The 25,657-nt window shown below is 42.8% G+C and overlaps 1 protein-coding gene across 1 annotated transcript in view; it reads left to right on the forward strand.

The window, feature by feature from the left end:
- The first annotated feature begins 15,756 nt into the window (after positions 1-15,756).
- Plekhg1 (pleckstrin homology and RhoGEF domain containing G1) overlaps positions 15,757-25,657 on the forward strand; it is a 134,182-nt gene continuing 124,281 nt past the window's right edge. Inside the window, exon 1 of the mRNA XM_055615864.1 lies at positions 15,757-15,814. The gene's annotated coding sequence lies outside the window, so the exon portion shown is untranslated. The remainder of the gene's footprint in view (positions 15,815-25,657) is intronic.

The following is a 25,657-nucleotide window of genomic DNA, read 5'->3' on the forward strand; positions in this document are numbered from 1 at the left end:
CCCCTTGTGGCATCAGGCAGATGCTCAGTTTTCGGATTTTTGTCATTTGGGTTAGAAATGGTCAGTTTGGTAATGGTCATGGTAAGAGCAACAAAGATAAAATTTGTGGCCTAGAGTGGCTGAGAACTTGATGGACTTAGTGACATTTTTAAACAGTTGGAGATAGAAAGGGTGGCAAGTGCGAAGGGCACATAGTATGACCTCCTCAGCTACTAGCACATAGTATGAATTCATAAGCCGTGTAGCACCATACCAAAGGTTCATAGTATGACCACATCAGTTATCTAGCAGTGTATCCAAGGCTAGCTTGAAAAATGCATCAAGGCAAAGAACAGCATTGGGAGAAAACGTCAAAAACTAAAGTGAATAAGAATAAACATTTAACTTACAGCAAAGAATAAATCATTTTCCCTGTCACTAGAGCAAATGGTTTAAATTCCGACATATGGAAAGATTTAACTTTCAATCCCTGACTGTAAGCCTACTTCTGGGAGAAACCCATTACAGTAATGAAGTAATGAAACAATTGCGCAATAAATCTTGATTTTTGTAGAGAACACAGAAAATGCTTGGAGATACACCATCATTTCCGTGCTTGCTGGTTATTCCAAACACCCCTATGAGTTACAGGCAGGCTGTGGTTTGTAACTGATTTCAGAGAACGGATGGAATTTGTTGAATAGTCTCTTTCCAAGAACAGTTAGTAGCCCTGGGGTTGGGTGGATGGGGATACAAAAACTTAAGGCATTCCAGGGTTTGGAGAAGTTGAAGGACACTTCCCTGGAAAGATAATTAATTCAAAATCCTCTCTGATTTGAATATTCAACAGAAATGTCACTGAGAACCAAAGGGAAAGAAAATGGGGGGAGGGGCTCCTACCCAGTCAGCCCTCCCACCGGAATGCGCCAGATTCTCACAGTGTTTTACATTGCTTCATCAAGCTTACTCCAGTACCTTCCAATTAGTTCCCGGAGAGCCAGTAAATTGTAGCTTTCACTGGCTTTTCTTTTTTCTTTTAATTTTTTTTTTTTCACAGCTGTGAAAGCTGCAAATTTTGCTTAAAATACACACCAATGAAATGTCTAAACTTCCTGGAAAAACTGAATGGGATTTTTTCAGTAGTCCATTCATTAAAATTATAAATGTGGTCGGTGGACGGCCATTCTTACAGTCAACTTTCTGTTGTTGCTTAAAATTCCAGAAAGTGGGGCTCGATTATATGCAATTTGTGGTACAGCACACTCAGAAACAAGTGCCTGCACTGTCTTATTTGTCACTTTAAGTTTGTTACTATATGTACTTATTTGTTTGTTTATTTATGTATACTGGGGCAGGGGCCTGGGCCACAGCTTGCTCCTGGAGGTCAGTGGACAACTGGGGGAGTTATTTCCTTTCACCACATAGGTTGAAATTCAGGTTGTCCAGGTTCCAGGCAAGTCCCCTCACTGGCTGAGCCATCTCATCAGTCCCCACCATGCTTTTTTTCAGAGATTTTATTTAATTGTGTTATATATATAACACAATATATAATATAATACAATTGTTATATTGTATTATATACAATACAATATAATACAATTGTAATACAATTGTATTACAATATAATACAATTGTTTGATTGTATTTAATTGTGTTATATATATAACACAATTAAATACAATTAAACAATTAAAAACAATTAATTATACATTATAATAAACATTAATATATGTTGAATACAGTAAATATTTACACACACACACACACATTTGTGTGTCTGAGTAAGTGTGTGTGCGTGTGGGAAGGGCCTCTCAGAAGCCGGAAGAGGGCATTGGATGCCCTGCAGCTGGAGTTACAGGCAGTTGTGAGCCACCATGTAGGTGCTTGGGAACCAAACTGCAGCCCCCTGCAAGAGCAGCAAGCAGCCCTAACCACTGGGCCACCTCCCCAGCCCCTGCTGACCCCTGCTTCTCCTTTTAAATGTCTGCAGTCTGAGCTCCCTTCACTCAGAGAGCTGACATCTCCTTACCTGAACTACATTTCCACAAGCTCAGCTGTCCACGTCATCACTGTTTATTTACAGTGAGCTACACGGGTGGGTTTTCTTTTCCCTTTGGTTGGTGATGAAGCTTGGGAACATTTAAGATACACGATTGCTTTAACAGCCTTACAGGGAGCAGAAGAGCATTCAGACATGTTAAATTTTATGGTCACTGTAAGCTACATACTGATTTCAGCTATGCGTTTAAGATGCTAGGTGCTCTGTAAAATAAGGAAGCTTGATGGGTATGCCATGGTTTGGCAGAGCCCCACTGGGTTGTTAATGTGTGAGGGGCCGCCTTTTCTGCAGTGAAGGATACCAAAGTGGATTTTGATTGTATGCTCCATGGTTAAACGATTTACGGAAGTCAGAACTGTAGCGTTTTCCAGATGAGATTTAAAAGAAACACATCTTTGTGTGTTAACGCAGGGTAGGCTTAGGGTTAAGGCATGAAACAGTTACTATCTTTAGGCCTGAGTCATCATTTATAGATGAGCTGAACACTTCCTGTACGAACGGCTGCAGAGTCAGCCCACTAAGACTTAGGCTCTCTGTTAACAACACAGAAAATTATCTGTAGATGTGAGTTTTTCTTCGGGTCCTTAGACTTCAGTGTTAAGGCTCTTGGAAAGAATCCTTATCTTAGGTATTTCTTAGTGAGTAACAGTTTTGGTCTAAAACACCATGATTAATGGTTATTGTTTTAAAACTCCAGATAAGACATAACACTCTGAGAGCATGAAGAGAGGGAAGGAGTTGCCTGCCCGTCTCTGCATAGCTTCCACGCAGATAAACTCACATTCTTCTCGAGGCAGCCTGTGGTAGCATGGTCTAGAGACGTGGCACCACACGAGGGGACAGATCTTCCTGTCCTCAGTTTTGTTTATAAGTTTGTTTTCAAATGGGGTTTAGGTGTTTTTAAAATTTCCCGTTTAGTCCTTTCCTGTTAGCTCCACGTGTTTGGAGCAGAACATTGCTCTAGTTTTGGAGTGTTCTCTTTGTTAGAAGTTAGATGCCTCCTGAATAAAGGTTAACTGGTCCAACGGATGTGTTGTTTTGGAGCTCCAAATGCTTTGGGAAGAGATGAAATAAAATATCAAAACCTCATTCTCCAGGCACATTCTCTATGCCAGTCTTGGTGTCATCAAATATTTCTTCTCTAAAGTATTTACTGAACTCGGGGTCAGACAAAGCATCACTCATCTCTTCTGCCCTGGTTTGCCCAGGACTTTCCCAGTTTCACCGATGAAAGTCCCACATCTGGGAACCCCCTCTCCAGAGGACAGTCACTCACCTGAGACGCCTCAGTCTGCCAGACTGCCATGGTTTACAGTTCCACAGTGATTTGTTGTTGTTGTTGTTGTTGTGGCGTAGCATTTTCTTTTGTGGCTAAAAGTTTTTTTTAAAGCCAATATGCAAATATTATTGTTGTCAAGTCAAAAATCTACAGGGCCTCATCCCTAGCCTCTGAATCTTGCTAATTGGAAGAGGTTTTTACAGCTTGATTTCTTCGTAGACCTAGGCAACATCTGCTGTATCTTTTTCTTCAGGTTCATGGAGAATGTTCTCTTATTTAGATTATGTTTTTCAGTATACTAATCCTTTTGAGTAATTTGGTATATAATTTGCCTGGATGGTAGGCTGTGTTACCACATGTTTGAAAATGATTCTGTCCTCTTGACTAGTGATTTCAGTCTGGACCAAAATCACTACAATTAATTACTAAAATTATTGTTCCTTAACTTTGTAGACATTGCTTCTGTGACTGAAGGCATTTGCCTCTGTGTGTGTGTACGTGTGCGCGTGTGTGTGCGTGCATGCGTGTGCGAGTGTGTGTGCACGTGCGTGGACACATGTAAGTATATGTGAGTATCCGTGTGTTAGGTGCAGTGGCCTAGTTTCTGAAACTTCTCTGTCTCCATTCTCACTCGCTCTTTTTTCCGTCTCCGTTAGCTGAGGACACATCCATGTCAGTGCAGCAGACTCCAGAGGACTGGGCCTCCTGGGCTTGTTTCTTCTCATCTCCTCATTTCTCTTTCTCCTTAATTTTTGCTGCATGTTACGAAGGCTTTTTCGTTTTCAGCTTTAATCTTGTAGCCTACTGAAGGAGACTTTAAGCATATGAGGGCTATTGGTTCTCTGAATCATCCATAGAGCGATCTGTTTAATAGCTGCCTCATTCTCTCTCTTTCTCTCTCTCTCTCTCTCTCTCTCTTTTCATTAAGAGGGCTGTGAGTATCTTGAGTTTTATTCTGGTTCTTGGGAAGACAGTTTCTCAGGGATGATCATGAATTGCTTAGAAGTGTTTTTTTCCAACATCAAAGCACTTATTTAATCTGTTAGTTTATATAGAAAATGCCCTTCTGTAGCCCCCAACCCCCCAGCTCCCAGGAGCACAGGCCTTTCTGCTACCTGTGATCTTTGTTGTCATTGTTTTACTATATTCTTTCTGTTGCATCTCCCCCACAAGCTATTCCGATTCCCACCTCCTTCCACCTTGAAGATCCTAGAATATTTTTCTCTCTCAGGAGAAGGCATTCTTTTTTTCTCACTTAACATCCACTGACCCTTCCTTGAACCTTTTTATATTTGCTTCTCCCTCTTGCTGAGGGTAACCCCAGCTAGTTTGGAATTCTGAAATTAGGACAACTGAAAGCACCAAAAGGAACATTCCAGAATGTGGTAGGGAAAAGAGGGGGATTTCTGCTAGCCAGGTAGCAACCCTCTTGCCAGGCATTTATATGTGAGAAAGGACTTGATGGCTTAAATTTTTGCCTTTTACCTGGAAGTCTAATTTAATTCAACTGAAGCTTAATTTTTGAAATTATTTTATGTTCCAAAATTTTTCCAACTAAGAATTAGTTAATAAATGACCAAAATAGAAGTTATGTAAAAAATGTTTGTGTGTGTGTGTATATATATATATATATCAGGACATAGCATCATACAACCTGGATACATTCCTGAAAGTTCACTGTGGTTTGGCTTCAGTAAATTACTGCTTTTACTTATAGCTTAAGCAATATATTTAGAACTAAGTTTTAAGCACGGGGACCTCATGTGTAAACATCACTGAATACCATTCTTTTAATGAATGGGGACACTATTTTCTTTCTTCATTTCCTCTGGAAAGCCCGTATCTTTTGGGAAGGCTTAAACTCACATTGTGCTTGCCTGGAAAAAGTGAAAGGCATTCACTCAGGTATATTTTAACTCATCCACCAAATTCTCATTGCTGCCACTCAGATCCCAGTGCTGAGTGGGTACACGGCATAGAGCCTCATCGTTTGTGACAGAAAAGCCCAGAAGACAGACCTTCCACTAACCCTATAGGACCGAGAGTGAAATGGTAAGGGGTCCACCACCACGTTGTCACCCTTCCCCTTGTTCCAGACCTTAGGTGGGAGATGCAGCTGCTCGGTTGGATGAGTTAAATGTGATGGGTTAACTGGGCTCTGAAGCAGCAGGCGCAGAGCGCCAGCACTGAATGCCACAGGCGAGGTAAGCGTAGGTATTATAACGGGCAGCATAGGCAAGGCAATGTCTGTGATGGCCTGACACGTAGAGGTCAGCACAGGAAGGAGATTTTTATGGTGGTGACTTGTATGAACCTTTGGTGCTGGCTAATCAGTCATGGTGCTTCCAGGCATGAAGCAGATAAGAAGCTTACTGCTTTTGTTTGATCTGTATAAGCAGAAAAATCCTCAAACAAATGAAAGGCTCCACTCTGTTGGAGGGAAGCAAAAGGGAATCCCAGACTGTAAACCAGTTTCTGGGCTTGAGCCAGATTGCAGGCCCAGAGCCTCTTGAGTGAAGGGACAGCCAGGTCCTTCTGAGGAAGGGCCTTTATAAAATATCTGGGAGTTTGCTGTTGGCCTGCGTTTCCCCTGTCCTTCTCCAGAGGCCCCGGGGCGTTTCACAAGGGTGACTGCGTACAGTCTAGCTATGGTAGCATGCAGGTAACCTCAGGACTGAGGCCTGCACAGACACCTGTGTGTCCCTGTGATTGACTGGCCTGACAGCTTAGTCTACCTGGCAAGCCCTAGGAGACTCTGTTTCAGAAAACAAGGCAGATGGTACCCGAGGGAAAACATGCCGAGGGTTGTCCTCTGACCTCCACACACACGTGCACCTCTGTCAGGTACAACTCCAGGCACGTGCGCACACACACTCTCAGCTGAAAATCAAGCAGTTAACACAGCCTACCCAAAGCAGCTCCACAGAAAAGAGATAGTTCCACCAGTTTCCTGTGAAAGAACTCAATGGCATCTTGCAGAAAGACTGATCCGTGAAGCTGGGGCTTCCCGGGACTGTGTTTGAAATGGTGATTACATTAAGCACGGAGCCTCGCTAAGATGAGCAAACCCACTCTGTGCTCATATGCCAGATGCAGAGTTTGGCAGAGTTCAGTAAGGATGCTTGGCTCTAGGGCAGGTTGGACATGGCAGGGCGCATTTAGTCCCTTCTTACTCTCCTCCCCTCCCTGAGAGTGAAATTGTTCAAACTTAACATTTCCTTTCTTTGGGGACGTGAAAAACCCACATTCACAAAACCAGGGCTTTGCAGGAAGTCCTGGTAGTTGTGCTGCCTGGAGGGCTGTGAGGATGAATCCTGACTTCTCAGTCACTGTGAAACGTGTTACTAGAAGTCGGCCCTCTCCGTTCGTGTTTCCTTTTTCTCCCAGATGCTCACAGAAATCTCAAGACTGGTGTTAAATAAATACCCCGTGTTGTATTTGGCCATTCACTTTTTCATTGCTACTATGTCAAAGCCCCTCTTCCTTGACTGATGTGGAGGGGTGGAGGAGGAGGAAATTACCTTCGTTCTATGACATTGGTGGGGGATGGAGCAGAGTTTTCCACATGCTGTTTGGATAAGAGCAGTGTTTGTGCAGAAGCCTGCTTCAAATCAAACCAGCTCCACAGCATTGAATACACAGCTGGGTACAGACTCACATGGTTAGACCCTTCTCCCGAAACATGGTCTCATTAAAGAGCCACCGTCGGCAGCCTAACATCCACTATTTCTCTTTGCCAAGTGCATTTTATATATGAAAAAAATCCAACTATTTTCCGTGTGTGTGTTTCTATGTGCGGTCTATGTACATGTGTGTTGGTGCCAGGTGTGTGTACATGTCTGTGCACATCCGTGTGGAGGCCAGAGGTCAACACTGGTTGTCTCTCTCAATTGCTCCCCACCTTCCTCTTTGAGGCACGGTCTCTCCGTGAGCCTGTAGCTCATCAGGCTGGCCAGGCTGGCCAGGGAATGAGCCTCTGGGATCCTCCTGTCTCCCTGCCTTGTCCCCAGCACTGTGTTTACCACAGCAAGCTTTTATGTGGGCTCTGGGGATCTGAACTCAGGGTCTCTGCTTGCTTAGCAGGCATTTTACCAACGGAGTCTCCTCCTCAGTCCTGGGAAACTCAGCTTTTAGCACCACACCCAGCGTAATCTTTTCTAGTTTTAAGGAAATTTACTCTGTCTGTTAACACGGTTCCCCTTCATCACTTGGCCACAGAGACAAACTTGCTTCATGTCACTGATCTAGATGGAGATGCTCTTGAACTCTAACTCATAAATGATGTTTCTTCTCAAGTGTGTCTGCTAAGAAAATGGCTATCAAGTTCTGTGGCTTCTCCATATTATTATGTGTGAAAAGATCTTCGTAGCCTATCATAACCACTACGTCTTTCCTTATTTCAGTCTGTCTTTGATCTCTTGGCTGTCTTTTCTTATTCACAGTTCTCCTTCACTGTTATGCTACAAAGACCCTGATACTATGGCTATATTATTCTGTCCATTCAGGAGTTCGCCAGGCTTCAGTTGCCTTGGGCTTTGCCTCTGATTAAATCTGCTCTCACGGCCCCATTGATTGGAGGCTCCCTTAGAAGTAAAGACTACATATGTCTTTTTCCTGACTGTATCCTTCTTCTTTACCTCGACAAACCATCAGCGCTCAAATGTTGGGGATTTTTGATGATATTTAGGAGTCTGCCATAAATGCAAAGGCAGGAGAATTCCTGGAAGCTCCCAAGCCAGCTAGCTGCTATAAACATAGTGGGAACATTCATGAGTAGGCATGCACATGCACACAGAAGGAAAATGGGAGGGAAAGTGAGACAGAGAGCCTTCTTTGCTGTGAAGTGTGAAAATGAGAAGACCCTGCAGGAAATTTGAGGAAGGGTCCCCTACTGGAAACCCCAATCTTTGATTCTGCATTTGAAGGAATGCACCCCATGCTAGCCAGTCTGCCAACCATTAGTCTACTTTGTAAAATAAATAAAAGAGCGGCCACATCATAAATTATGAATAGCGTAGTTGTCTGTTTTTGCTTTCCTTCTATTCAAGCCTGCAGCCAGCATACCATGAAATCTAGCCCAGATTTGGGAAGCACCTCATAGCTCAGTTTAACGGCATCGAAAAACCTCCATCAGCTTGGGTGCTCTTGAGTGAGCCCATGGAAGCCAGGAATCGATACAAACTAGAGGCCGGACTTGGCTTAAAAGCTCAGCTCATTTCGTAAGCATTATTTATGCATTGCATGCAGAGCCTGGCGAGACACACCAACCTGACACATAATATCTGAATTGAGTAGCTAGACCCTTCATTTTGACAAATTGTTCCTAATATATCTGTCAAAATGCCACTGAAAACAATCCAGTTTATTAAAAACTGCTTGATATATGTAGTTTTTCTAAGAACGCACCCACTGTACTGGAGAGGTGGACTTGTCAGAGACACTATGCCCCACTCACTTGGTAATCTCTAGGCCTGCCACACTGCCTGGCATGAATAAGGCATTCACTGCATAATTGGATTAAATTATGGGTGAAGTTGATAGATACCCCGGTTAGGAGACCACGAAACACGAGCTCTTAAAAGGTTTCTCTCCATTTTCCATAGTCTCACTCCCACGTTCTAGACGGCTGGTTACTTAGTGAGTTAGTTAGTTTTAAAGTGATTGAAACCCAACAGGTTTCTGTCAAAAGAAGAGTCAGCCAGCCAGAGACATTAAATTGCGCACAGAGACTGACTTGCATTTTTAAGGAGAACCATGTCTCTGAAGGGCTCTGCATGAGCACAGACATGTGTGTCCGCATGATGGAGCCTAAGCACACAACCAAGACCACTGATAGCCAGTTCTGACATTGCTCATCATCTCTGCGGATGAAACTTCAAGTAGCTGTCAAATGTTCTAGCCCAAAGAGTATAACTATTTGAATTCCCTACTTCACTCCATTCCCGTCTCAGCCAACGATTTTCTGCTGTGAATTCTGTAGCTGTGGGGTTTCCTTGCTGTGTCCAAGTTTGTGGGCATATATTGCCCAACAGTAGAACTTTCTATGAAAAAAAAAAATACTCGTATCAGTGAACATTTACAACAAAAGAGAGATGGGAAAAGAGAATGTTCTTTGAATTCTACTTATCTTTGAAGTTTTTGTTTATTTTAGTTAGTTGTAACCTTTGTAGGAAAAGCAGGATGACTTCCAGGTGGTGTGTGTGTGTGATCAAGGTTTGAACCTAGAGCCTTGTGCATGCTATGCCCAACCACATTTAAATTGGGAAAATACAAACTAATATTAACACAATAACAGCATTTTCTACCACTCTGAGTACATAGGAGTGAAGCATCATGAGTTGCGTGGGCTATGACACTGGATGCCCGTATGTTGCATGGATTGTACACCAGTACACTCTGTCTTGACGAGTGTGGTCTTCAGCATGTGCATGTTAAAGGGTTCAGCCCTTCCACCTGGGCAAGCGCAATGTGGAATCTGCTGCGTGTGAATGCAGAGGGCACATGTAATATGGGTCACATTGAAGAAACCCTGGAAACAATTCGAGGATTCAGAAGCTGGGATAGAGTCTGCCAACTGTGGTTGGGCACGCACGTGTGTGAATAGTGCACACACGCTAAGACAGCTGTGATGTTGCCCGCAGGCCTGACTGCGTGGGGCCGCTGTCCTGTGTGGGGCTCATCATGGACAGAAATGCCATGATTCCGTGTGACTCTGAGTAGATCACAGTTTATCTAGTGAGCTGCGACTCACACCACATGATTAACAAAATGGCATGAAAGCTGCTTGCAAACAGGTCACCAGGCGAGGAAAAGTAAGTCCTGGGTATTTTCAGATATGATTGCTCTGTCAGCCTACAAATTAAGTGAGCACGAACTTCTGCCATGTTGGTTCATTCCGCAGGCCCCTCCTGTTAGCAGGAGTTCTACATTCTAAATTCTCTTCTTCTCATCAGTGAGGAGCAGGGGAATGTCTACTTTCCAGGTGACCTTAACTGGTCTGGGTTGGGAATTGTGAGTGTGCATGAACCAATCTCTATAATTAGGGGGATCAATCATAATTAAGCATATTGTATTTAATAAACTCCATCACGCAAGTGTTGTTGTGTGCAGAGTGAGGGACCTTGGAGCACTCAGTCCCTCAATGAGATGTCTTCATCAAACTGCTCCCCTCATGGCTCAGGGAACGCAAGGAACTATTCGGAAGAGGAGGAAGAAAGATTGTAAGAGCCAGAGGGAACGAATAACACTGAGGAAACAGTGTCTTCCGGGCAGAATAGGGCTGCGGTACGTATGAACTCAGAGACTGTGGCACCCTACTCAGAGCCGCACATGTCCGAGTCAGGTGGGGTCCTACCGCTGAGAGAGGAAGCAGATACCAGCCCCCATGCCTAACCAAGAAGCTATCTCCTGTTGATATCACTTGGGAAGAAAAACAATTAGTTTACTCCAGTGGAGTCTCACTGGGGACACTAATGACACTGCGGCTAAGCCCAGGTTCTCCAGTAGGTGGCCAAGACAAAATGAACTCGTTGGTGGTTAGATTGCTTTGTATTGATATTTTTTACTTTACTGACCTTTTCCTTGTATATTATAGTTTCTGATTTTGTGTTTTATGGGGGTATGTGTGTATACACGTGTGTGTGTATATTTGTGTGTGTGTCTGTGTGTGTCTATGTCTGTGTATATGTGCTTCTTGTGCTTGTCTTTATTTCTTATTCTGGTTTGTTTATTGGTTGGTTGGTTTGCTGTTTGTTTTCTAAAGAGATAGGATGAAGGTGTGGAATTGGGTAGGTGGGAGGTGGGGAGGGTCTGGGATGAGATAAGAAAGGGAAAACTATGATCAGAATATATTGTATGAAACAAAATTTTACTTTCAATAAGAATGTAACGAACAAACAAACAAAGTGTTTCTCTGTTGCATAGACCCAGAGTCCACCATGTCTTAGCTCCCAGATCTACAGGGACGGATGAAACATTTGCCTAATGGCACGCCAAGACAGGCCTGGGAAGAGGCAAGACTCTAGTCCACACAGAAAGTGCTTGGAGTTTTATGTGATCACATTTTGTATCCCCTCAAAAATACTGTCTTTGTCTCCTTGATCATCCGGGGTATTTGTTTAAAAAATACTTTCTGGAAACTTCAGGGGACATTGAGAGATTTTTGTTGTTGTTGGTCGGTTGGTTGGTCGGTTACCTAACAGTATCAGCACTACATGCTCTTCTGAAGCCCCGTCATTTCTAAGAGGTCATCCAATGAGCATCCACACTTGCTCCGTTTTTATTTTTGTTTTTTGTGTTTCATGAAGTCTACGTGTTTTACTCATGGAGGTAATAAATCTCTGGGTGGGGTTGCTATATATCCAAAAGGTAGTATCTTATGGAAAACATACATGCTCTAAGACTTTGCACAAAAATTATCCTAAATACAATTGTTTCCTTTAAAGGTGTTGCATTGAGACCTGTGTCTAGCAAGTCACATAACACTCTTTTCATTTGTCCTACATATAAAAAGCAAAGTTGCTTCCTTCCCTGGGCAATTTTGTGCACATTCATTCTGGACTATCTAGATTTGATCCTGTAGCTTTTCATCTCATGTTTGAGTGTCACCTACAATTAAAGGTGAGCTACCTTATTTTAGACACTGGAGTTAAAAGGACATGGTGCTATATTGGACTCACATTTCCTCTTTATAAAACCAACCCTGACATTTTATTTATTTTTGCACATGAACTCACATTACCTGGTTTTGCCTTTGTAACTTACTTTAAACATCACCTTGCTTGTTTGCCTTCCAGACTGTATAAGCTTAGCATTGTGCTTTGGCCAAAAGCAATAAAATGAGACCCGCCTTGCTGTGACTCAGCAAAGGGTGAGCAGCATTTTCTTGGCACATACATTACATTGATAACTATTTTACAACATTTCCTTAGCCTTTCTTCCGAAGCGTAATGAAGGCTCATTTTGTTTTTACATCAAATTATATTTGTATTTAATGCCTCTGTTAGTGTAGTTTGCACTTAAGGCCAGATAATCAAATGTTCTTGATTGTTTTAAATCCCCAACCAATGAGGTTCCCAGGTGTTCATCTATAAATCAGCCCTGCTGCTTGTAAACGTCCCCTCTCCCACTTGCCTTGTATTCCCATCAGGCCAAAAATACCAGCGTGCTGGCTTACCTCATCCTGAATTTCCTGACTATCGAGTGTTGCTGCCCTCTTGAAAAACAAACGCATCTATACTTTTCTCCATTTCTCATGAAGAAATATTATTGAACCTAAATAGCTCTGTTACTGTCTTTTGTATGTTTGGTCAGAAGGTAATTTTTCTGAGTATGTCCCCTTGGGGATGATCTCTATTCTCTGTCGCTTATGACTAGACATCTGCTGTCATTGGACAAAACCCCCTTTTTTTGGCATATTGTGTTCTACACTTTTCTAATGTTTATAAAGATATTTCTCTTAGAAGCCAGGCATGGTGATAAAGCCCATAAATCCAGCACTTGGGAGGTAGAGGCAAAAAGAACAGTTCAAAGTCATTCCCAGTTACATAGTGAGTTCAAAGCCAACCTGGGCTACAGAAGACCCTTTCTCATAACACTCTCGGAAGGGGGGGGTATTTTTCTTAGGATTGAGGCCAGATTAGTGGTAGAACATTAGCCATACTCTGTACATGAGGCCCTGGGTTCCATAAAGTAAATCTATTGTGCTAAGAATCCAGTCTTGCACCTGTCTATGATGATAACTGGTCTGTGCATTCCCTTTCACTACTGTGGAATGGTCATCTAGACTTTATTTATCTATATTTAAAGCATTTTGTAAGCCTCTAAAACACAGTGGTGGGTATTGACGGAGCACAACACAATACATTGAAGCTCTTGTTACTTAGTGATAGTACACAGTGTCTCTGTGTTTAAATATCTATAGACGAAAAATCTCTACAATGATGTGGCACTCACTGGAAATTGGGTTCTGAATGCTCTGTTTAGGATTCTTATATTTGTTTTAAATCAAGCAGCTAATCTTGTGAATAAGATTCTGTTAGCTTCATCAAGCAAATTAGACAGCCTCTATTTAAACTACTGTTTGGTAATCTTTAAACCATATTCTATTTTTTTTTTTGTCTTTGTGTTTTGTGTTCAGTTTTGATAATTAAACTCTTCTCTCTGAGATTTTCACATTGATTCCCAAAGATATTTTTCAATACTCTTCATGTCTAAATCTTTTCCACATCTGTGATACATTCCTTGAATAATTCTTTTTTTCATGTTTGGTTTTAAGGATACATTTTCCAAAGCATGTCTATGCGGTTTAAAAATTTGCAAAGGAGCAGCTTTTAATTTTTACTATCTAAACGGTGCATTCTTACGTATATATGTTTACATGCACACATGGTTCTAACATAACTGAAATTAAATATTTAGTTCATTCTTTGTTTTCGTTTCTTTGTTTATTAAAAAAATAAGACACCACAATTACTTGATTCACAAACAAAACGGCATTGTTTGACTTCCCACATATGAAATAAAATTCATCTACCCAGTCTTATTTTTAAGGATGTGAGCTAGTATTTCATTTTTTAGGTGGAACTAAAACAATTTTATTGGTTAGATTTTTTTTAAAGGTTTTACAAGTTTGCACTTTTCCGCACTGTTCTAATAACTGTCACCCTTTGTCCCCACATCCTGCTTTCCATGTTATTACTCAGCATGTGCTTTTTTCCTCTTACATTATTTTGGCCTTTCTATAATTTCTAGGATAATTTCTATCATGTTCATAAAGACGTGGACTTGGGGGACTAGAGAAATAGCTCAATGGTTAGCGCACTGGCTGCTCTTCCAGGAGACCCAGGTTTGAGTCCCTGCACCCTCTTGGCGGCTGAGGACGTCTGTAATCCCAGTTTAAGGAGCGATGATGCCCTCAACCTGTCCTTTCAGACACCGCACATGCGTGGTGCACATTTATACATGCAGACAAAACACCTGTACACCTGAGATAAAAATGGATGCTTTAGATAAACAGTTGGTGCACTTTTAAGCACTTTCATTATTATTTTTAACTGGCTTGGACAGCACATATATTGAAAGTTCAATCACTGAGCTGTCTAAGGTTCTTCCTTTTCAAACACAATGAAGAGAAAAAGAATTCAAAATCTTCTAGAGGTAAGCTGGAAGATTCCACCTCATAGAAATGGAAGCTGGGAAGAATTTGTGGATAGAGATGTGGACAGGACTTCAAGGGACAATGGCCATGACCTTGGAAGCTGGACCTTAGGAGTGTTGTAGCTGAGACTGGCTGATGTCTTTATTCCCACTCTGGTTATGTCCCTGGGTTCATCTTTCCTCTATGAGGGGAGATACTTCCTAATTTGTGGGAAATGGTTGGAATCCTTTGCTTTCAGAACTATTGAAAAGTTCAAGCCTTGAATTTTCTGAGACAAAAAACCCTCAAAGATAAGTGAGCATTAGTAATACATCCTCTGAGATTTGTGGGGTTTGAATTATTTTTATGATCATATTTTTTTTATAATTTATTCATTATATATCTCAATTGAAGCCCCCCCTCAACTCTTCCCAGTCCCACCCTTCCTTCTTCTTCCCCCATCTCCTTCCCTTCATCCACTGAAAGGGGGACTTCTCCTCCTCTGCCATCTGCCCATAGCTTATCACGTCTCATCAGGACTGCCTAGATCCTCTTTCTCTGTGGCCTAACAAGGCCACATTGCCAGGGGCAAGTTATCAAAGAACAGGTGATCAAGTTCATGACAGAGACTGCCCCTGCTCCCCTTACTTGGGAACCCACATAGAGACTGAGCTGCCATGGGCTACATTGGAGCAGTGTCTAGGTCCTCTCTATTCGTGGTCCTTGGTTGGTGCATCAGCCTCTGCAGGACCCTCTGGGCTCAGGTTTTTAAGCTTTGTTGTTTTACCTTGTGGGGCTCCTGTCCCCTTTGTTTTAAGATTGTTTTAGAATGCTTGTGATATTTTCTTGGGAAATCCTGGCCTTTTGGCAGCTAATCTACACCTCACTGCTTCAAGTTAGTTCTGATATCTCATTCGTGTTCCATTAAAAAGAATTCTGGGGCTGAGGAAATGGCTCGGCATGCAAGAATGCTATGCAGGCATGAGGATTTGCGTTCAGATCTCTAGCAGCATGTGAAAAGCCAGGTACGGCCATGTGTGCCTCTAACCCCATTGCTGTGCAGGTTGGAAAAAGGATGACCGCTCAAGGTTGCTGAATTTATCTCTCAAAATGATAAAATGAGGAGTGGTAGAGAGGAACTGCCAGTGTTCTCCTCTGCCCTGTGTCCCTGTGCACATACAACACACACACACACTACAAATATCTGTGTGTGTACATGTGTATATACATAATATATATCAAATTCTTAAAAATAGTATTTCTGGAAAGTCAATTTCTTTTATTGTTTTCTACTATAGGTGAAGACTAACATTGGGAGTCGTGGGTGAAGATATCAGAAAAGCGAGCTTCAACTATAAAAGTAAGCTGTTTCCATTTTTTTTCTTTCCTGTTCTAAATTTTTTGTTGGCTACTTGATTATGAAATATATGTCAAAAGGGGTAATAGATTATAATTTATGTTTATTAGATATTTCACATGGATATGTCCTAAAGCTGATTTTTTATTTTTAAGTGTTTTAAAATAGTGTTTAACTATTTTTCAATCCAGAATAACAACTTTTTATGAAAGAATATGAAATAAGATAGTGCTCACTTCCCAAAAATACACACTTAGGGTAAACATGGAGTCAAAAAAGAACCTATGCCATCTAGACCTGCTTCGTCCCTCTAGCCTGTGACAAGCTAATGAGTTAGTGTTCCTTTTAAGTGCTTTATATTGGCCAAAGTTCTATTTGTCCCCTTCAGCTTCTTTTTCTCAAGAAATCCCACTCCAATGTTGCAGTGATGGTTCCTGAATGCTGCAGTGATAAAAGGCAAAGGGGGAGACGTGTGTTAGGTCAGGTACTTGTCTGACTGTCCCTTTCCACACTGGTGGAGACTATTTCACCCTCAGCACAGTTGAGGCTGTTTGTCAAGTGATGACCACTGCTCAATCCCATGTCAAAACCCCATAGAGCGATAGGAATGTATGAAGACCTCCACTGGGGAAGCACAGTGTCCCCAGTGTGTGTGTGTGTGTGTGTGTGTGTGTGTGTGTGTGTGTGTTTATACTTTGAATTTTATGACAAAATGAAAGAAAAAAAAAAAAAACCAAAACCTGAAGTCCAACAATGGGTTAGAGCAGTGGTTCTTCAGATTCCTAACGCTTTGATCTTTAGTACAGCCCCTCAGATTGTGGTGCCCCCCCCCAGCCATTATTTCTGCTGCTCCATGCCTGTAGCTTTGCCACAGTTGTGAGTACAGTGTGAACATCTGTGTCTTCCAGTGGCCTTACCTGATACCTGTGAAAGGGCTGCTAAACACTCTACGGGGTCCGAGCTAGAGGTTGAGAACCACTGGGAGAGAGCTTAATGGCCTCAGCCCACAGTGTGATAATGCTTCACCAGAGTCATAAACATTTGGTGTCTGGCTCTTCTGGAGGAGTTCACAGGTGTCGCAGAGACCATCTTTCCATGGAGTCAAGATACTTCAGCCTGTGTCTGAACTCATCAGAGTTCTGTTAACTGAGGAGACAATGGCTTGCCCTGTGCAGGTGTCTGTCACTTTGTCTTTTGCTTAAAAACCAAGGGTGTGTGGTCCAAAGTTGGTTTGGACCACATTAGGCTAGAACCCAGATCCACTTGTAGTGGCCTATGAAAATATTTTAATTTCTTCTTTATAAAGTATAAGAAAAATATAACTATATAATGAATATGTAGTATTGGATCTGAAATACATTTGTCTTGATAACAATGTAGCTAAGAAATGTAATTTTAATAATTTTTATGAAGGAAAGAAGATGTTTTGGGCCAATATGCCCAAAGCCCGCAGGAATCGTGTGTCCCCACCTAAGTCACCCTCAGACACAACATATTGTAAGAGTTAGTCATTTTGTGTTTTCATTTGACATAGAGTTGAAATTTTCTTTTAAACAAGATGTATTATTTACGTGTGTGTGTGTGTGTGTGTGTGTGTGTGTGTGTGTGTGTGTGTGTGCGCGCGTGCCCATATGGGGTTAAATGCACCATATGTGTCTGGGTGCATGTGGAGGCCAAAGAGTGCTGGTCCCCCAGAACTAGAGTTACAAGCGGTTGGAAGCCACTTGATGCGGGTGCTGAGAATGAAGCCAGGTCCTCTCCAAGAGCAATGAGTGTTCCTCACTGCTGCCTCACCTCTCCAGCTGTTTCTCCTAAGTCTTCCTCTTCCTCTTCTTCTTCATCCTCCCGTTCTTCTTCCTCCTTATTCTTATTCCTTTTAAAAGAAAGGATTATTTCTCTGTAAATGAATCTATACGTTTTCTTCTTAGACTGATTTTTGGCTATGCCTACAAAGACAGAAAAGCATGACATTTGATACATTAGATAGTGAAGATTATTCAATAAGTTTTCCTAAAATTAAATAACTTTTTTATTCCAGATACCCATAAATATTCCATTTGGTTTGTGATATGATACAGACAGTAAGAGAAGAGAGTGGCACTTGATTTGGGGTCCCTTGGTTCTACATAGCTGTATGTCACTGAAGCCTTGCGCTCCTCGGGAACTGAGGCCTTCCGGGTCTCCTTGCTGCCATTTAGGGGAAGGGAGCCCAGAATGGCAGTTCTGGTGTTGTGGATTTCTATAAGTGCAAGAACCTTTCAGTGTCTGTGTCTCATCTAGTTTCATTTACTTTCAAAGCCATGTTCTAGTTTTGTAGAAAATATTTTTGTCAGTCTTCAGCATTGGTGACCATCAGTGATGAGGAGACCGCCTCCTCAGAGCTGCTTGTTGACTTGAAGTAAGTCTATTGACTCTCTGGGTAATCTTCTTTTCAAAGATCAGTTCCCTAAAGAGCTCTTTATGTGTTGTGTTGACTGCTCTAGACCTTAGGGAAAAACAGATATATAAGAGAAGCTCAAATGTTTCCTGGAAGAATGAGCTAATTTCCTCCATTAGAAAAGTCAGGTCCTTCCTGCTCTGAAATAGCCTGCTGTTGAGTTGGGTAGGGAAGAGCCCTGTTCAGCCTTTGTTCTCTGGCAACAAAAGGCTTTGTCAGCTGCGTAGAAGTGTGTAGTCCCTTAGGAAAGAACGGGAGCTCAGGAGGCGGGCGGCGCTGTCCCCTTGGGAGCTGTCAGTGTGAGCTCCTGTCTGAGGAGGCCAGTGGCTCCTCCCTAACACACCCAGGAGGAAAGCCAGAACATCAGAGACAGAAGCCTTGTTTCTTTCTCACTACTGAACACCCAAGACTAGGAAATGAGAGGACTGACCGTAATTAGCAAGATTAGGTTAGGCAAGTCTAACCTACTGCAAATCCCAGGATAAGTCTGGTCTATATAAGTGGGGTTTGTAACATGAGAACCAGAAATGGATGGGGTTTTTTGTTTGTTTTCTGTTGGCATTATGTGTATGTAAGTGTTCAGTTCAAAGGCTACTTTTTTTAGGTATCACAAAACAACAACACACTTTTCTGAATAAAAGCATCCTGGTGTGTTATTTCTTGTCTAGGGTTTTCCTGCCCTGGGTTTTTGATGAAATAACACTGGAGTGGAGATGCTACAAGAGTGTGGGGTTCCAGGGCCGCCTGAGGTACAGACACATGCCCATTACTTTTGCAAGTCCACACCAGTCATCCTCCCTGTTACTCTTTTGTTGGTATTTTCTGAGCCCCTTACACTATTGAGTTGAGTAACTGCCCAGAAAACTTCTTTTCAGTAAAGATGCCAAAGACTGGTGATGGCAGATTTCCCACGCTGGCTGCTTACGCCGGTCTGTGGTCAGCAGTACCCATGACCCCGCCACGCGCTGGTTCTCTCTGGAGCATCACTGTCATTTCTTCCATCCCTGTATGAAGTGCTCCTCCATCAGGAGAGGAGGAACAGTCACCGAGCCCACCCAGACCAGGAGCTGCCGCTGTAGTACCCCAGAAGCAAGCATCCCGCAGCCAGAGTCTTTGTGGGATTTGAGTTGCAGCTTTTTACCCTAAAATTTGCACGCAAGTTGGTGAGGGTATTATGGGGAGAAAACAAACCCTACGTGCCTCCTGGATCTTGTAGATGACCTTGCTACTGTGTCACAGGGCCCTGTAAGTGTCTGACTAAGGGTTGATTGATTTGTCGGAAGTCAGCTAATAAAACAATAATCAGTGTCTACATCATTAATGATTCATATGATAAATAAGTAACTCATTGTATCAGACTAGACTCTGCAGATACAACCATCCGGTGAAATTCTTGGCAGACTGCCGTAGGACAGGAAGCAGAAGGGAGTGTGCAACCTTAAAAACCCACTGGAGCACTTTCCTTCAGTCCCTCTCATTGTGAAACCTTCCAGCTTTCTCCTGGCCTGCCCTGACAGATTGTGATGATGATTTTTTAAAAATACATAAATATTAAAAGCATTATACAAGTGTACTAGCTGTAAAAATGCGGCCCAGAGTTACATCATTCAGAAAAATACCCAGGTTTGACTTTACCTACACAGTGGCCATCTTTTTTCTGTGTTGTGCATTTGTTGGAAATGGGTGTGCATAAGCTGGTCGAGCCTTCCCCAGTGGAGACCCTTCAGCTGTGACTGGTGAAGGGGCTGAGGAGGCCACTAGTTGTTCTTTACAGAAAATAAAATGTAAGTTTAAAATGGAGACTTAAGGTTTAACTCTCTTCATTCTCTTTGACTCTAAATTTACTCGGCCCACGTGGACCCTTTTTGTTGTCTGGCTCTATCCTTTGAAACGTGTTTGTCTTACGTATAGCATTGTACTTGGGGAGTAGTCATTCATTAGAAATTTCCCTTAGCTGCTTGCAGTTCAGGGCGTGGCTCAGTGGTAGGTCATTTGGCTGGCATGCCCAAGAGCCAGAGTTTGAGCGCCAGCAACACTAAAAGCAGAGCCCTTGTCTTCTCATGAGGGATGTCCTCTGGAACGAGACGTGAATGCCTCCTTCTATTCCCAGCTTTGAGAACCAGGAATTATGGTAGTAGAGTGTGTGTGTGTGTGTGTGTGTGTGTGTGTGTGTGTGTGTGTGTGTAAGTCACACTGGGGAAGGGAGGGAACTTCACAGTCAGATGAATGACCCGTTGGCTGAAATCAGTGCCCTTTCTCTGCCTCTGCTCTCAACTGCTTGTGCTAAACAAGGAGAGGTGTTATAGAAAAGGTTTCATAGAATCCCTCAGTCCAGGCACTTCTCCCCCACAGCCTCTCCTTTTTAACCCATTCCTATGTGGCTCTGAGGAGCTGGTTTTCTAGTTGCAGTTCAAGGGCAAGCTTGAAGCAGACCCAGAAATGTGCTCCAAGAAGAAATTCAACAGTAACTGGGGAGCGAACATTTGGATGACAAAGATCCAGCCAGCAGCGCCCTCTCCTCTACCTGGATAACCAATGGAAGAGCCTCACCCTTTACCTGAGGCTGACCTCATGGTCACTGTAAACTGTGAGTGGCATCTGGAAGCATTTAGCTAAGCCACTGGCTCCAGCAGCCATGAAGGGTGGCAGTCAGCCATCTCAGACTCTCAAAGCGAATGTCCTCTTGCAACTGAAGTTCCTCCCATCTGACACCATTCACGGAGCTCAGATGCTTTCCTCTTCAGTGCATAGGCATATATTCATGTTAGAAATGACATGCCTCGTGACCATAAATTACTTCTTTGTAGTAAACACTAAGTTAAGTATGAGAAAGATCCTGAGGCAAGAACAATATTTCCATCCTTGGCGAGTTTAGAACGAGAATCTGGGAGGGGGGCACATGACCCCACGTTACCTTTTTGTGAAGCAGTGGTGTGATAGAAGAAATTAGAAATTAACCAGAGAGGTAGAATAAATTAAAATGTAACATCAAAGTGCTAGAAAAGGACCAGGGCAGTCCTTGTGCATGAGTTGTCCACTCATGGATGTGCTTACGTCCCTGGAAATGAAGCAGCTTTCTGTTGTCTGGTCCAGAGCTGTAGATTCAATCAGAATTGCTTTATTCTCATTCCAAACATTGAGATCCTCCTTTGTTTTACTTGTCATGGCCCAGAAAGAGCCATTTTAGGGTTTTCGTTGTATTGGTAGATTGTGGATTTTCTTCTTTTTGTCTCTTTTCCCTTTATGCACTGCAGAGGTATTTTATGAGCAAACATTAGTGAACTGGTTGCTTGTTTTGGCCAGATACAAGGCCGCTGGGTATCAGAAAACCAGAGAGAACGTCATTGCTCTGTCCTGCCCGGGGGTGGATCATTGGAGGTTTCCTGTCTTTGACATCTACAATGGATGGTAACTGATGAGTAGCCATGCTAATAGTGGAAAAGTCATCACCTCCAATGTCAAAAGAACCAGATGAGTTCACTGGTGCCAGCTCTGCTCTCCACATCTGGAGATAAGAAATGAACCCAAGCCTCCAACCATCAGCTACAATGTTTGAAAACTGTGGAAGTTCTCAGCCAGACTCTGAAACTCTAGAAGTCAATGAAACAAAATCACCAGCTACAGCTTTTGGGAATCAAGGCCTGTGCTATCGGCCAACATCACCTCCTCGCCTGCCATGTCCCCTTTCTCCCCTCATTCCAGAACCTAGCCACCCCCCTCCATTGTCTGCAGGGCAAGAGCTTTTAGGAATCTGTGAGTTGTTCCTGTCACCACCCTTTGTCAGCACTGGATGAAGGCTAAGTGGTCGATAAGGCCTTTGTAGAGTTAAAGCAAGGCTGCCCAGCCAACCATCACTGTGGTCTACGTTCAAAGACGCGGGAGTGCAATTGATCTCAAGCCCTGAATTAAGTCCACTATTTTCTTTTAATATTCTTTGTTTCTTTAAAATGTGAGGTCTGGTTTTATCCAGTGTTGTAACTTCATATATTTGCCTTTGATTTGGGAAGCATGGTCATTCAAAGGGGTGTGGACGTTAGTGATTTCACAGGTTTTCAGGAATCTCAGAGGAGGCGCTCTTAGCCAAGCCTTCACCAAATCCTGTTTCTCCAGCCTCCTATTTCTCCCTAACCCCCTGGTTCATTTCTAATTCTTTTCTGGGCGTTTTTCACTGCAGATCTCCCAGAACCTTCTGGGACTGTGTCTTCTTCTAGCTGCTTCACTCCCCTCTCTCAGGAAGTGGAGACATTTTGCCTTATTCAAGGCCAACTTGAGCCATCTCTCTCCCTCCTCCTCCTGCATCCTCCTCCCGGCTTTCAGGGCCAACTTTCCACCAGCTCTTACTATGGTTCCTACTTCCTGTGCCTTTATGAAGGATAAAATGAGCATTTAACCATTTACTAAAGCTACGTCCTGTATGTTTTAGCTGAACTAAGTCTTTTAGCCTCATAGTCATTAATTGAACAATTAGAGGGTAGAGGACTGAAGCTTTTCAGAAATTTACATAAGCAGCCTAAAATCAAATGAAGACTTAGTGTGTGTGTATCTGTGTGAGACTGTGAATATGTGAGTATGCGTGTGAGTGTGTGTGTGTGTGAGTGTGTAAGTGTGTGTGAGTGAGAGAGAAAGGTGTACTAAGAATGGAATCCACGACCAATATATTCCAAGCAAGTGCTCTAGCAATAATTAATGCCCCCAGCATCCTTGCTGGTACGTTTGTAAGGAATTTGAGGTGGAAATAGTCAAGTCCAAGTCCAAGCACAACATCATCTTCTCTGCGCTAGAGAGGCCCATTGCAGCCAGGCCATGATGCTGCATGCATCGTGGTTTCTGCTTTTCTCTGGTGTCCTTAACTCACACCCCCGGCCATTCTGTCCACTGCCCTGGTATGTCCTAAGTACAGTGTTGATTATTTACAAGTCTGGTCTGAAATTCACAACAGCCTGTTGTTACTTGTCCCAGCATGTCTGTCTGTTTGAAGTCTTTATGCCACCTGATCTAAAAAGTGTTTGGGAGTTGTTGCTGTTTTAACTTCTGAGACTGGGTCATGCTGTATAGTCCAGACCAGCCTGAAACCACATTCCCTTACTGTATCCTCCTCCTCTGAACCACCAGCACTCCCTTTGTTGGGGTGGGGGCTTGGCTTTGGACCAGGAATACAGGAGGCTCTGGGTGCAGCTGGACCTGAGTCTCTCTAACTCAGAGAGAAGCCACAGACAGATCACTGGCCACATTCATTCCCAGGAGCCTGATGATGAACTGGCCTTTTCAAGGGGCAACAGGGAAGAGAGAACAGGTGCTGGGCCTTGCTATGGTGCAACCTGGCCTTGGCAACTTCAGTGAGAGCAAGGACAATGATGTACCTAAACTTTAGCCATCCTTTCACATGTGACCAGTTTCCTTCTCTACTTAAGTTGCTCTGACCTAATTTTATCAGGTGTGTCCCTAAGGTGTGGGCTCACTCAGCCTCTCCAGGACTCATTTAGCAGTTTTAATCATGTGCTGCCATCCGTCTCTGTTAGAGCTTATAAGTCTTTCTTGAAATGCTTCTGAGCGGCTTCTGCCCTCCCTGTCCTAATGGGCTCAGGCTACTAGGGCACGTAGCTCATGCTTTCTGTGTAAGTATTTCCAGCTCATTTAAATATATTTAAAAATACAAGCTGTCCCAAGACCATCGGAGGTAAATACCTGTAAAGCTTCGATGTGAAGTTGCCAATTATGAAAGGCCTTCATATCTACGTTAGTCTACATTTTAGTGTTCCTGTAAAATAATTTTTTTTAAAAATTAGGCATATATTGTTTTTAAAAATTAAAGTTTATTTGTATCCACAAGAAAATGATTATCTGTTTGGTTTTAAGGGCTTCCCAAGAAGATGCTTGTTGAGAGTATGATTGGCCCAGATTTCTCATTCATCCTGCAAGAGAGAATTCTGCAGAAAAATAATGTAAAGGTCCAGCAACTGGACTGCCCAGTGTGTCTGAGCCAGCAGTAGTTTAGGCTCTGGGTGACCATCAGATGTGGCCCTATTTGTGGCCATGTGTTCTCAGAGCCATCCTAGATTAGATAATGTTCTGGCTTTTCATAACTGTTATAGAAAGCCAGGGATTCAACTTTTTTTTTCAAGTGGATTTCTATAGCTCTTTTTTGTCTGTCTGTCTGTCTGTCTCTCTCTCTCTCTTTTTGAGACAGTTTCTCTGTGTGGCTTTGTCTGTCCTCAACTAGCTTTGTAGACCAGGCTGACCTCAAACTCACAGCGATCCACCTGCCTCTGCCTCCCAGAGTGCTGGTATTATAGGCATGGCCCCTGCACCTAGCTTTCTTTTTTGCCTCTTTTTTTATTTATTTAATTTTTATTAATTACACTTTATTCACTTTGTATACCCCCAGTTCCTCCCTCCTGCCTCCCCTCCCAATCTCACCCTCCCTCTTCCCCACCCGTGTCCCTCTGCCAGTCCACTGAAAAGGGTCTTCCTCCCCTTCCCTCTGACCCTAGTCTATCAGGTCTCATCAGGAGTGGCTGCATTGTCTTCTTCTGTGGCCTGGTAAGGCTGCTCCCCCTCAGGGGGAAGTGATCAAAGAGCAGGCCAATCAGTTCATGTCAGAGACAGTCCCTGTCCACATTACTATGGAGGCCACTTGGATACTGAACTGCCATGGGCTACATCTGTGCAGGGGTTCCCAAATGATACCACCAACTCAAAAGGAATTCATTTCTCTTCAAGCCTACATGTTTGATTTCTGTTACATGAAGGAATTCATGATGAAGAAAAACTCTGTAGATAAGCCTGTATTTTCCTCTACAAGAATGAATGCTTACACAAATAAAACATTCAGAGTAAACATTTTTTAAGGTTTTGTTTTGGTTTGTTTGCTTGCTTTTGGTTTTTTGGTGTACTCATCCAGTCATCTGCAGAGTCTGGTGGAGAAGCTAGCCTGAAAATGTACACCCCTGTAAAGGTATACTTATCCTGTGCCCTTCTAATAAAAATGTGCTGGTTGTTTCAAACGAAAACAATAGTGTTATTCATTATAGGGTCCCTGGCTTTGCTTAAGATCCTCACATTCAGAGTCAATGTTTAAAATTCCAACCTTTATAACTCTAACATGAGGGTCTGAGGCCCTTAATCAGTGCCGGGATTTGCAATAAAAATCTAGGACAAAAGGTAGCCAAGTCTCACATGCCATCCTATTTGTTTCCTCCTGAAGACCACGGATTTGAGCAGTCTCTCTCTAAACAACATGCTTTTTATTAACCTAAAAATGTTTGTCTGTACAGAAAAGGTTATTTTTTTAAAGTATTTGCCTGAGGAGAAGAGAAGTTCCCTTGATCTGCCAAGCTTAACGTTGCTAAACTGAACTGTGCCGCAAGATCCTCCCACAGGCCCCTCCCTGGGTAGCGGCTTCCTTTCTT

The sequence above is a fragment of the Psammomys obesus genome, unplaced genomic scaffold (assembly GCF_907164565.1).
Source record: "Psammomys obesus unplaced genomic scaffold, mPsaObe1.curated_primary_1811, whole genome shotgun sequence".
In the NCBI taxonomy this organism is placed as follows: Eukaryota; Metazoa; Chordata; class Mammalia; order Rodentia; family Muridae; genus Psammomys; species Psammomys obesus.